Source organism: Orycteropus afer, unplaced genomic scaffold, assembly GCF_000298275.1.
Source record: "Orycteropus afer afer isolate SDZICR_OR568_19922 unplaced genomic scaffold, OryAfe1.0 scaffold00629, whole genome shotgun sequence".
Taxonomy (NCBI): Eukaryota; Metazoa; Chordata; class Mammalia; order Tubulidentata; family Orycteropodidae; genus Orycteropus; species Orycteropus afer.
In genome coordinates, this window is record NW_006922216.1 from 460,466 (window position 1) to 465,118 (window position 4,653).

Genomic DNA, 4,653 nt, shown 5'->3' on the forward strand with positions numbered 1-4,653 from the left:
GGACCAAAATGAACCAGTTAAAGTCCTGGTTTTCAAAGAATAGTGGTCCCAGGGTAGATATACTTCTTCCAAAAAACAGCAAACAGAAGCTGCCAGTCCAGTTAAGGACCACACCCAGAACCAGCACAATATTATATTTGCCATAATCTTTTTTTTTTTTAATTGTGCTTTGGGGGCAAAGGTAGAGTGTAAAATTTGTTTTACATTTAACAGTTCATGTGCATTTGATTTCATGCCTTGATTACCATCCCTGACCCTAACACATTTTCCTCCCCTCCCATCCCTGTGACCTGGCAACCCCCCACCCCTATGCCCTTCTTAAGTATGCACTCCTGTCTATCCAGCTTTCGTTCCATGTGATTGCTGTCCCTCTGGTGCCTGATGGCCAATTGCTCTAGGTGGGTGGGTTGCCCTGGATTGGGTGGTCTGCATGTAAGTCTTTCTTCTGTTGGGCTGAGAGTGAATCCTTAGGAATGAATATGACATCTGATTTCTTGACTGTTGCTTTCATGAGTGTTGACTGTAGATCCAAGTAAAATGAAATCTTTGACAACTTCAATCTTTTCCCCATTTATTGTGATTCTGCTTATTAGTCCAGTTGTAAGGACTTTTGTTTTCTTTATGTTGAAATGTAATCCGTACTGCAGACTGAAGTCTTTAATCTTCATCAGTAAGTGCTTCATGTCCTCCTCAATTTCAGCAAGCAAAGTTGTGTTGTCTATGCATTGCAGGTTAACAAGTCTTCTTCCAATCTTGATGCCACATTCTTCTTCATATAGTCCAGCTTAGATGTAGAGTGCAAAAAAGACAAAGCAAATTTATGCCAAAATTTTCATGAGCCCCTACTTTATGATTCTTTCTCTTACAGTGTGTGTGTGTGTGTGTGTGTGTATATATATATATATATATATATATATAGTTACAGTGAGATATTTCATGGGGTAATATCATCTGTATCTTGAGAAAAACACAAATCCCTCTTAAAAAATCTCCACTCCAGGCAAAGCATTCTGCAAAATAATGCCAACATATAATAGATTTAATGTATGTTATTAAAAAATTAATGACTACATATTAGTTATTTGTCAATGGCAAACTAAAATTGAAAGTAAAATGTAGTTTTTCTGGTATTACATTGTTGATATTTTGTGATGTTGAGTTGATTCCAACTAACAGTGACCTTTATGACAGAGTAGAATTCCCCACATGGGTTTCTAGGCAGTTGTATTTATGGAATCTGATTACCAGATCTTTTCTCCTGCATAGCCACTGATGGGTTCATACTGTGGATCTTTCAGTTAGCAGCTGAGCAATTAACTATTGCACCACCAATACAATTGAATGGCATTTTTTTCTTCTGCACCAATTCAAGTGCTTATTAATCTGATAAAATAATATATCCAAACACTTTTGATCAGCACTGAGCATAATTTTATTATTATTATTATTATTATTATTAGTCCATCTGCAGCCCTTCACAGAATTATTATGTAAAGAGGAATAAGAAAATTATTTCATCTTTAAATTTGCATCTTAGTTGCCAATAAAAAACCAATTGGTTTTTGTATTCTTAAAGGGTGCCATATTAATGAATCTTCTTGTGAAGAAAACATCAAACCAAAAAACAAACTCACTGCTGTCAAGTCAGATCCGAATCGTAGCGACCCCTCCTTGGGTTTCCGAGGTGGTATCTCTACGGAATTAGATTGCCCAGTCTACCTTCCAAGGAGTGGCTGGTAAAGAAAACCCAGAGGTATATTTAAAAAGAAAAAGCAAACAAAATGAACAAATTACAAGGCCAGACAAAGTTCAGAACCAATCTCAAAAACTTATAATGTCTCCTGCTCTTTGGGCATGTTGTGATTGTTGTTAGGTGCCGTTGAGTGGGGATTCATTGCGAGGATTTTTGTTTTCTTTATGTTGAGGTGTAATCCATACTGAAGGCTGTATTCTTTGGTCTTCATCAGTAAGTTCTTCAAGTCTTTTTCACTTTCAGCAAGTAAGGTTTTGTCATCTACATATCACAGGTTGTTAATGAGCATTTCCTCACATTTTGATGCTGTGTTCTTCTTCATATAGTACGGCTTCTCTTATTATTTGCTCAGCATACAGATTGAATAAGTATTGTGAAAAGTTACAACCCTGACATCCACTTTTCCTGATTTTTAACCAGGAAATATTTCTTCGTTCTGTTTGAACAACTGCTTTTTGGTCTATAAGCACAATTTAGTGTTCTGGAATTCCCATTCTTCTCATGTTATCCATAATACATACAGTGAAATGCATTTGCATAGTCAATAAATATAGTAAACTTCTTTTTGGTATTTGCTGTCAGCTAAGATCCATCTGACATCAGCAGCAATCTTCCTCATTTCACCCTGTGGTAGTTAAAATCATGTATTAACTAGGCTGGGCCATCATTTTGGGTGGTTGGACAGCTAAATATAGTTATACTCCATGATGAGAATGGAATCACCTCCATGACGGAATTTGCTGTGAAACATTAATCAGTGGAAAGGGATCTGCCTTTGGTGTGTGACTTGCTTTCAATATATAAGAAGAATATTTGAGAAATATCTCTAATTTTTTAGCACCTCTGAATCCTGCATTTGGCCAAGTCTTCTTTTCTAGTTCCTGGACTTGAACCAGTGCCCTGCTGTGTTGCCTGCTGATCTTGGGATTATCCTTGGGTTTAGACCAGTTGTCTGCTGTGTTGCCTACCGATCTTGGGATTTTGCCATTTTACCTGCCAATCTTCAGTTCCTCTGCCTCAGCAGCCAGCAGCTATCTGAGTTAGGAGATGCCTCTAGCTCCAGTGGGCCTGGATTAAGAGGCAGAGCTGAAGCCCAAGATCAAGGTGATTTCACTCAACCCTTAGGGCTGGCACTCTGCATTTGGATTTCTAGACTCCTAAACTGTAAGAAAAAAAATTTGTTTATTATGTCACCTACTGCGGTATTTCTATTATAGCAACACTACAGAACCAAGGTGCATGACCTGTTCTGAGTCCAGCTTGACTATCTGTCAGTTCTCCGTCAATATACCACTGTAACCACTTTTTAGTTATCTTCAGTATAAATTTACTTGCATTAATGATATTAATGATATTGTCTTATAATTTCCAGATTCTCTTGGATCACCTTTCTTTGGAATGGGTGCAAATGTAGATCTCTTCCAGTCAGTTGCACAGGTAGCTCTTTTCTAAATTTCTTAGCATGAACAAGTAAGCTTCTCCAGAGCTCCATCTATTTGTTGAAACAATTGAATAGGTAGTCCATCAATTCTGGAAGCCTTGTTTCTTGCTAATTCCTTTAATGCAGCTTGGATTTCTTCCTTCAATACCATCAGTTCTCTATCATGTGCTATCTCCTGAAATGGTTGAACATCAATAAATTATTTTTGGTACAGTGACTCTCTGTATTTCTTCCATCTTTTTTTGATGCTCCTGCATTGTTCAATATTTTGCCATTTTTGTCATAAAACCAAAAAAAAAAAACCCTCACTGCCATCAAGTCGGATCCGACTCATAGACTCATAGCTACACCTCCTTGGGTTTCCAAGGCAGAGTCTCTATGGAAGTAGATTGCTCAGTCTTCCTTCTGAGGAGTGGCTGGTGGGTTTGAACCACCAGGCTTCTGGTTAGCAGTCAAATGCCTTAGGCACTATGCCACCAGAGCTCCTACCTTTTGTCATAGGGAACAGGAAATGAGTAACTGAACCAAATAACCCTGCTATAATACTGATGTGAAAGATAAATAGGGTTCTTATAAAATTTTGCTGTTAAAATGAGAATAATTAATTTAATTTTTAAAAAATATTTTATTGTGCTGTAGGTGAAACTTTACACAAAAAAATTACTTTCTGATTTAATAACTTTTATGCAGATTGTTCTGTGACATTGGGTATAATTTTTACAATGTGTCAGCATTTTCATTATTTCCATTCTGTACTGTTTCTTATTGATCTAGCTTCCCTGCCTCTCCATGTCTTCTCATCTTTGCTTTTGGGTAAATGTTGACTTTTTGGTCTTAATGTAGTTAAATGTTTAAAGGTGTGGATTCATTACTCACAGAAGGTAGTTTTTTTGTTATGTTATCATTGGTTGAAAAGTGATTTTCTGGAGTGGCTTTAGTTCAAAGTTCAAGGAGTATCTTAAGGCAATAATCTTGGAGGTCCATCTAGTCTCTATTGGTCTAGTATGTCTGGTCTTTATCAGAAATTTGAAATTTGTTTTACATTTTTCTCCCATTCTATCTGAAACCTTCTATTGTGTCCCTGCCCAGAATGATTGCTAGTGGCAGCCGGGCACCATCTAATTCTTCTGGTCTCTGGCTGAAAGAAACCATAGTTCATCTGGGCCATTTTCCTGTGGACTAATTTCTTTTGGGGAGTAAGGTAAGCACAGGCGGGCTTGTGATTACTCACTGATCTGCACTGAACACTTTCCCTTGTTACCCTCCCAAGAGGGACCTGGTCTCTGGGAGCAAGGTAAGCATGGGCGTAGCAAAGAGTAGTAGGCCAGAAGAGCAGGATAAAGGGGTAAAACCCAGGAATCCAAAGAGAAGAGCAATCAGCCAAAGGGATTAGGTGAGGAGGGAAAACTCAGGCTTGCCCAGAGTAGCAGACCGGAAGAGCAGAAGAAGGGAGATAAAA